The sequence below is a fragment of the Dipodomys merriami genome, unplaced genomic scaffold (genome assembly GCF_024711535.1).
Source record: "Dipodomys merriami isolate MVZ:Mamm:240054 unplaced genomic scaffold, mDipMer1.0.p SCAF_1, whole genome shotgun sequence".
In the NCBI taxonomy this organism is placed as follows: Eukaryota; Metazoa; Chordata; class Mammalia; order Rodentia; family Heteromyidae; genus Dipodomys; species Dipodomys merriami.
Window position 1 is genome coordinate 89,296,986 of NW_027202270.1, and position 9,716 is coordinate 89,306,701.

Consider the following 9,716-nt stretch of genomic DNA (forward strand, 5'->3'; position numbering starts at 1 on the left):
CATTAATACTCGATGTTTAGACATCCAGGAGATCAGTTTATCTAGGCTGTCTGTACTTACTGTAGAAAAAGGCAGTCCTGAAGAGTACTGACCTGACAACTGTCTCCTTTCTGGTTTTTTTCTCCACATAGGGGTGAGTGAAGGAGAGAAGCTGGAGCAGGGTCCTTCTATCCTGAGCATGCAGGAGGGAGACAGCTGTGTCATCAACTGCACTTACTCAGACAGTGCTTTAGACTACTTTCTTTGGTACAAGCAAGAGCCAGGACAGGGTCTTCAGCTCATTATAAACATTCGTTCAAATAGGGACAAAATTGAAAATGGAAAATTCCTTGTGTTTTTGAAAAAAAAGGACAAACACGTCTCCCTGCACATCAAAGATGCCCAGCCTGGGGACTCGGCTGTCTACTTCTGTGCAGCAAGAACACATTGCTCCTCAGGCACCTGCAGCCTGTCTTCAAACTTGCCACTAAGACTGGAGCTCCAGCCCATACTTTGCCTCAGACCTTCTTGCACAGCATTTGCCAATTGTTTGCAAGTAGCAACTAACACACAAACATTTAGGTCTAAGGAGACCCTGACAGGTGAAAACAAAAATAGAGTGATTGTTACTGAAGAGATTATTTTCCTATTTTATTTATTAGTAGAATACATACTATGAGGTGAAAAATGCATAGGGCTATATTTGGGACTGGGACACAGGGCCTCCTTCCTCTTCTCAAGATATGCCAAATCCAGGTGTGTCCTCCGGTTCAGCAATCTTAAAGCTGCACTTAATTACTTCTTAGAAAAGTAATAAATAATGGTTCTTATTTTTGGTCAGTTTTGGGGGTTGAGCTTTGTGCTCAAAGCTAGTGCTCTACCATTTTGAGATGCAGCTTCACTTCAAATTTTCTAGTGGTTAACTGGAGATAAGTGGTCTCACAGACATTCCTACCCAGGCTACATTCAAATCATGATCATCATATCTCTGCCTCCTAAGTAGCTAGGATTACAGACATAAGACATCAGTCCTGGGTATGATTGTGTGTGTGTGTGTGTGTGTGTGTGTGTGTGTGTGTGTGTGTGTGTGTGTGTGTGTGTGTGCTTGCATGCCAATTCTGGATCTTGAGCTTAGGGCCAGAGCACTGTCCCTTAGCTTTTGTACAGAAGGCTAACCATATGAATAAGAGTTCTATTTTCAGCTCTTTTGGTAGCTAAATGCAGATCAATGTCTCATGGATTTTCCTACTCAGACTGGCTTTGAGCCCTGGTCCTCAAATCTCAGCCACCTGAGTATTACATGCATGATCCACTGGCAACCAGAGTGATGGTATCTTGGAATCCAGGCATTTTCTGTTTGTTTACAATAACTATTCAAACTTCATACAAAAACTTTAATATCAATATCTCCTTTCTCTTGTGCATGGAGTTTGAGTCTGTTGAAAGTTTCAGGTTACTTTTTAGGATTAACTATTATATGCTAAATATGTTACATAAATAAAGCATCAAAATATAAAACTGAGAATTCTGTTTCCAGATTATCTGTTTGAACCATTTGATCAAGAGATACAAAGAAGTTGGTATACAACATCAACAGCTAGGAAAATTATATTGTTATAATTTTGTTCTAGTAAGTATTTTATAATACATCTAATATCAAATCTCAAAAAAGTAACTGACTAAAATGATAAACATGTAATAATCAATTTACTATCCATATTTATTCAATAATGTCATATTGTAAGCCTCAAATAATTCATACTAAAATTTATTTTTAAAAGACCATTTCTTTCCATTCATCTATCTCAGTTGCCCTTATTAAAGATAATTAAATTTATTCCTTGAAAACCATCTTATATTTCTGGTATATATGAAAATTTTTATGCATGTATTTAGTGCCTACATTGCATATATCATACTAGTGGATAACAAAAGGAAGTTGGATTGTAGTTAATTTACAGATAGCTTGCTACCAATTTCCTGCTTTATCTTCAAATTTTGGTGAGGGCAGGGGTCCGGTCATGGGGCCTGAACTCGGCCTGGTCACTGTCCCTCAGCTCTTCAGCTCAAGACTAGCACTTTACCACTTGAGCCACAGCAACACTTCTGGCTTTTTTTCCTGCTTATGTGGTGCTGAGGAATTGAACCCAGGGCCTCATGCATGCAAGGCAAGCGCTCTATCACTGAGCCACCTTCCCAGCCCTATCCTCAACTTTTGACTAAATTATATATTATCCTAAATTTTCTTAAAAATGTGTATCTTCTAATGCTCTTGACAGATCATTGAAAATAAATAAGCTGTATAAATAATTAATTCTCTAATTATCCCTCTTCTGGTTAGATGTAGGCTTGGTTCAAGAGCTCCCACAATTGTTTAAGGATGAATTTAATTGAACATTTGGTTGATCCTTTCTGGCTGAGTTATAGATGTTAGTTATTGGTTAAATGACTTACTTTTGTAATCAATGTCATTCACATATAATAGTTTTCAAAGAAGAAAGATCTAGCCAAACCTTCACCTGTTTTTTATATTTTTTATTGTAAAGATATTGTACAGAGGGGTTATAGTTACATGAGCAAGGTAATGAGTCCATTTCCTATCGAGCACTGTTACCTTCTCCTTTGTTTTTCCCTTACTGTTCCTTCCCTCTACACCTCCCCAACTTCTCCCTCCCTCCCTCCCCAAAGTTGTAAAGTTCATTTTCAACATAGTGTCTTGTACATCTCATTGTTACAGTGGGTCAACCTGTATCCTTATTTCAGCATTTTATTTCTCTTCCTCTCCCCAAATTAGAAAAAAAAAGATGCAGGGCACCTGAATCAAATACAGTGAAAACAGGAGTTATACCATGGGGGAAGAACATAGAAAAGAAATGAAGAATCACATAGTACATTATAAGTACATTAAAACGACAGCAAGAAAGATAAAACTTCTTGTGTCACTATCTTGGGATTCATTTCACTTAGCATCATCTTATATGGTCATATGTACATAGCTTTTGACCTTTCCTGCTTGTCCTAGACATACATTAGTTATTGCAGATAAGGGATACCATTGCAGATAAGGGATACTAGGTTTCTTTGGGCCTGGCTTACTTCACTTAATATAATATTTTCCAAGTCTTTCCATTTCCTAACAAATGGGGTGATGTCATTCCTTCTGATGGTGGCATAGAATTGCATTGTGTATGCGTGTGTACACACACATATATATATATATATATATATATATATATATATATATATATATATATATATATATATAGCACATTCTTTTGACCCACCTGGTTTTTCTCATTTTACTCACTACACAACTAGCTCCTGGTCCTCAGAAGCAAGTCTGCTCTTTGTTTAGTTCTCCCAAGACTGATTAAAGTTGTGAAATGCAATCAGGGCTTGTAATTTATTGCTTTAGTTCTTGGTTACAAAAGGAGTGATAGAATTTTCATTGGCTTAACTCTGGATCTTATTATGGTGAGACTGGATGATATAAGAAAAAATACAACACTCTGTACCCAAAGTGTGCAGAGGCAGAATCCAGAGTGTGATGAAGTACAGAGTCTATATCTCAGATCAAAAATACATTTAAGCTTTAGATTCTTGCCATAGGAATGCTGCTATTTCTCAGTCTATAGCTGCATCACTCCCAGCTCTGCCTGCTTGTTAAGAGCAGTATCTCTTTTTCTGTTGTTATCAAGTCTCTCTTTCTAACCACAAGATTGCACTAAGGCTCTAGTAATCCAAGATAATCTTCTCATCTCAGAACATTTAACTTAATTATGTCTGCATATGAGTGACAATAATTCAGTGGAATAGAATCTGTTTATCATAGGAAGCTATTATTTTGCACACACTTTTAGCATCACTTTGGCTTTTATTTCTACATTGAGAAAATTACAATAAATAGACTAGAGCTCAGTCGAAAAATGTCCAAACCAGCAGCCATAATTATCTTATTTTCTCGGAGTTCCTAATATTTGTTTCTAAATTATAGTAAAGAAAAACTAATATGTTAGACAAACAAGATAGTCCTGAACTTTATTCACATTTAATGGCTCCAAGATTAAGAGTGGGTTACTTTTTACCTAATGTGCAGGCAAATGGAAATGGAAAAAATCATTTTAAATGAAGTAAATCACATTCAGAAAGGCAAAAGACACTTATTTCCTCTCATATGTGGAAGTTAGATCTCAATTACAACTATGTCTGCAGACATATGCAGTGGCATATACACATATTCACTAAACTATTGTCTATACAGGGTATAGACAATATATAGGTATAACACAAGAATAATTGAATAATTAACTTACAGGTTAACAACAAGAATACCAGGAAGCTGAGACTTGTGCTGTCAGTAGTATGGCGGGGGTGGGGGGAGGTCAAATGGAAGTAGAGTAGACAAATGAAGAGAAAAAAGGTGGGTAAATGTACTCCTAAATCCAATGTACATATATGAAAATAGAACTATGTAACTTGAGAGAATGGTTGTGTTAGGAGAAAGGAAAGAGAATTATTATAAAAGAAGTGACATTGATCAAGATGAATTTTACTCATAAACTGTAATGTTGAATTGAATACTCTTTGTACAACTTCTTAAAAATGAAAAAAAAATTGGAAGAGTGATTTAAGTCTAAAATCACTTGGATTGGTTGAAATGTTCAAGCAGCACAGATTGGTTAGGCATGCCTCCACTAGGAAGTCTCTGTTTCGTGTTTGCCTGTAACAGCAACACATTGAGGGTAGCTCAGATCTCAGAGCCCAAAAAGTAGAGATAGAACACATTTCACATCAGAGGAAGAACACACATGTTGTTCACCAGATGCTGAAGGTGGTCATGGTTTTTATGTGGCTGATAGGAGTGGGGCATTGCAAATGGCCCTCCTGTATGCCCTGAGCACTGGGAAGAGGAAATGTATTATAGGAACCTTGGGGGGAAAGGGGGCAACAGGAGGCAAAAGTGCAATTTCTTTGATCCATACCATTTACTCCTAAACTTGATTTCTTTTATTCCCTTTTCTTTTTTTCCTTTTTACAAGTGCATGTGTTTATGTGTGTGTGCATGATTATGTGTACATGCCAGTACTGAAGTTTTAACTCAGGGCCTCTCATTTTCCCTTAGTTATTCCATTCAAGGCTGGAATACTATAACTTGAATCACATCTGTAATAGATTTTTTGCTTGTTAGTTTGAGATAAAGGTCTCATGGATTTATCTGTCTGGGCTGGCTTACAACCACAGTCCTCAGGTCTCAGCCTCTGAGTAACTAGATTTACGGGCATGAGCTTCCAGTACTGAGCTCTCCTACACTTTCTGATTGTATTTTTTCCTCACTGTTCATTTTTACCCAGAAGGTAACTCAGGTCCAACAAGCAATGTCAAGCAAGAAAAAGAGACTTTGGTCTTGTACTGTACCTATGATATGAGAGAGGGTAATTATAGTCTTCTGCTACTAGAAGCCCAGCAAAGAGAATAGTACTTTCCTTGTTCACTAGTACTCTTACAGCTAACAAAACACAAGAGCAGGTTAATATTCATTGATATTATAGAAGGCAAACCTCTTCCAAGCTTGTTACCTCAGCTTCACAGCTGAGGGATTCCACTGCATATTTCTGTGCATTGAACAATACACAGTGAGTGGAATTTTGTAGAGAGGTGCACAACAAAACTCAGGGGTTGCCTGACAACCACCTGTTGTAGGGTACAAGGAAAAAGAAACCCACTTTCTCAGACAAAAGGTGCCAAGACTGTAGTATAGGTGTTGCAGTTGAGAGTAAACTATCACAATAAGAAAATATGTCTCCAGATTCAAAGGTCAAATCTAAAATTATTAAAATCTAGAATCATTAAAAATTATATCCTTGAATATTTGAAGTTAAACATATACTTCTGGATGGAGGACTGAAAAGCAAGAGTAGCTATAAAGGCAATGTGCCATTTTGCCTTCCAATTAAACTGGAAGACTTGGCTAAGAAAGGTCAGAAATACCGCCCAAAAAAGAGCAAAAATTGCATGCATTGTTGGTTTTGAGTTGATCTAACCCCACCTAGTACATACTGAATAAATGATGTGTAACAGCCATGGTTTTATTTCTTTTTAATTTTATTTTATTTTGTGAACATACTGTACAGAGGGGTTACAATTACATGGGCAGGATAATGCGTACATTTCTTACCAAGCATTGCAGCCTCCTCCTTTATTTATCCTTCACATCCATTCTCAGCCTTCCCCCTCCCCCCCCCCCCAATTCCAATCCTTCTCCTCCCACCCCCCTCCCCGCACCAACCTTGTAAAGCTCGTTTTGGACATGACAACTTGTACTTCTCATTGTTGCAACAGGTCCACCTGTATCCTTAAACAACTGGTTTTTCCCCATCTCCTCCACAAGTTATACTGACATCAAATATAGTGAAAGCAGGGGTTATACTGTGGGGGAGGGACATATGAAGCAACAAAGAAATAATCTTATAAATGCATTAGAAACACATCCATGAAAGAAAAAAATATTAAAATGCATATCTAAGGGTTCATTTTCCTAACATCACATTATCTGACCTTTTCCGCTTGACTCATACATATACTAGATATTGCAAATAAGGGAAACCATGGGGCCTATGTTTCTTTGGGCCTGGCTTACTTCACTGAATATGATTTTTTTCTAAGTTTTTCCATTTCCTAACAAATGGGGCAATGTCATTCTTTCTGATGGAGGCATAGAATTCGATTGTGTATATATACCACATTTTCTTGATCTATTCATCTCCTGAGGGGCATCTGGGTTGGTTCCATATCTTAGCTATGGTAAATAATGCTGCAATAAACATAGTTGTGCTGGTAGCTTTAGTGTGGTCTTGTGTGTAAACATTTGGGTAAATGCCCAAAAGTGGGATTGCTGGGTTGTAGGGGAGCTCTATGTGAAGTCTTTTGAGGAACCTCCATACTGCTTTCCAAAGTGGTTGAACAAGTTTACATTCCCACCAACAATGAAGTAAGCTTCCCTTCTGTCCACATCCCCTCCAGCATCTGTTGTTGTTAGAGTTCTTGATTTTTGCCATTCTAACTGGAATGAGGTGGTATCTCAATGTTGTTTTGATTTGCATTTCTTTTATGGCTGGGGATGTTGAGCACTTCTTCATGTGTCTATTGGCCATCCTTCTTTCTTCTTCAGAGAAGTTTCTCTTTAAGTCTTTCACCCACTTATTTATTGGGCAGTTGTTTCTTTGAGGATTTGTTGTTGGGGGATTTAATTTTTTGAGTTCCAAGTATATTTTAGATATGAGACCCTTGTCCGTTGTATGGCTAGTGAAGATCTTCTCCCAATTTGTGGGCTTTCTATTGATCTTGCTAGCTATGTCCTTTGCCATGCAGAAGCTCTGCAACTTCATGCAATCCCATTTGTCCAACCTTTCTTTGATTTGTTGTGTTTCCGGGTCTCTATTCAGAAAATTTCGGCCTGAGCCAAGGAGACCTAGGGTTTCTCCTATTCCATCCTGTAATGTTTTCAGAGTGTCTGCTTTGACTTCAAGGTCTTTGATCCATTTGGAGTTGATTCTGGTGCAGGGTGATATATAAGGATCTAGCTTTAGTTTTCTACAAGTAGTTAACCAATTTTGCCAGCACCATTTACTGAAGAAACTGTCTTTCTTCCATTCTATTGTTTTAGCTCCCTTAACGAAGATTAGATGGCTATAGGTCTGTAGGTTCATTTCTGGGTTTTCAATTCTATTCCATTGGTCCTCAGGTATGTTCTTATGCCAATACCAAGCTGTTTTGATTACTATGGCTTTATAGTAGAGTTTGAAATTTGGTATTGATATTCCCCCAGCAGTGTTCTTTCTGTTGAGCAGCGTTTTTGCTATTCGGGGTCTTTTATTGTTCCATATGAATTTTTGGATTGCCTCTTCTATTTCCTTGAAGAATGAGGTTGGAATTTTGATAGGTATCGTGTTGAATTTGTAGATAGCCTTGGGAAGTATTGCCATTTTCACGATGTTAATCTTTCCAATCCAGGAGCATGGGAGGTTTTGTCATTTTTTAAGTTCTGTGTTGATTTCCTTTTTCAAGATTTTAAAGTTTTCATTATAGAGGGCCTTCACTTCTTTGGTTAAGTTAATTCCTAGGTATTTTATTTTTTGTGGGGCTATTACAAATGGAGTTGCTTTCCTAATTTCAGCCACACTTTTCTCATTGTTGGCATACAGAAAAGCCATTGATTTTGGGGGGTTAATTTTATACCCTGCTACTTTACCAAAGTTTTGAATCAGCTTGAATAATTTGGGAGTGGAGTCTATGGGATTCTTTAAATACAAGATCATGTCATCTGCAAAGAGGGAGAGTTTTATTTCTTCTTTCCCTATTTGGATCCCCTTTATGTCTGCATCTTGTCTTATTGCTGTAGCTAGGCATTCTAATACTAGATTGAAGAGAAGTGGAGAGAGTGGACATCCTTGTCTTGTTCCTGAGTTAAGAGGAAATGGCTTTAGTTTTTCACCATTAAGTATAATGCTGACAGCCATGGTTTTAAATAAAGATGGATTTTTCAATATTTTACTATATCTCTTATTTTAGCATGATCATGTTAATCCTGGACTATCAAGAGGTGGATACAGAATGATCACCAATTCAAGCTAAGCTTGCAAAAAAATTAGTAAATGTCTGTCTCTTAACCAACATACAAAAACAAAATGTCTAAGGGTTTAGGTTGAGATGTAGATTGTTTGCCTAGTATATGCCAAGTCCTATTATTTGAAAACAAACAATAAATAGGCATACTATGTGAACTGACCCATGCTCAGGGTACATCCTGACACCATACTACCTCTACCATCAAAGAGCTTAGTTTCCCTGATAAGGGTTACTTGTATTGCATCATTTGTATTCATAAACCATTGGTAAGCTATGGTTCTCACAGGATATGTGGATTTCTCCAGATGAAAATACACTTCTTATGGGTTTGTAAGGTGTCCTCTTTTCCTAAAATAATCCCCTTTACACTGTAATGGTTTTACATTTGCTTTATGCATTTCAATATGCAGCCCACAAAGCAAAACAGAGTTGGAGTAAAAAGAAGAAACTAAAGGCTATGTTCAATCTGGGTCTTTGACAAGTTATGGGAGTTACTAGAGTTACTAGAGTTATGGGAGTCACCTTCTGAAAATCCAAGAATGCCCTCTTTGTCATCACAAAACCAGATGTCTAAAAGAGGCCACTTTCTGATATCTATGTAGTTTCCAGAAAGCCAAGATTTAGACTTATCTCAGAAGAACAGTTAGCAGCTCATGAGAAATTGAAAGTTCAAGGTGATGCTGTCTCAAACATTCAAGAAAACACACAGCCTCCAACTGTATGAGGGTGAAGAGAAAGAGGTTGATGAAACACATGCAGAGGTTAAGAACAAAGATTTGGTCTTATCACAAGAAAATGTGTAGAGACCAAAGACAGTCTAGAGCCCTGAAAAATAGTAGTAATAATACTGTAAATGCTATAATAGAATTAATAATGTAACCATATTAAATAAAGGGTCATTTGTGTCGGGGTGTGTCTTTGTTCCAAGAGGTAACTGCAGCTTAGTTTGAAATTTGTATTGTTTCTATCTTCAACAAAGTTATTGCTTTTTGGTGGCTATAAAAAGGAAATACCAACTATCTTATTAATTTTAATTCAGAAATATTGTATTTTTATTACTAGTAAGAAAATGTTCTCCCAAGCAACAATAGCTCATGCCTATAATCCTAGAT

At 37.1% G+C, this 9,716-nt stretch overlaps 1 pseudogene; it reads left to right on the forward strand.

Moving 5' to 3' along the window:
* The first annotated feature begins 8,977 nt into the window (after window positions 1-8,977).
* On the forward strand, window positions 8,978-9,483 carry LOC138813335 (nascent polypeptide-associated complex subunit alpha-like; annotated as a pseudogene).
* The last annotated feature ends 233 nt before the right edge of the window (window positions 9,484-9,716 follow it).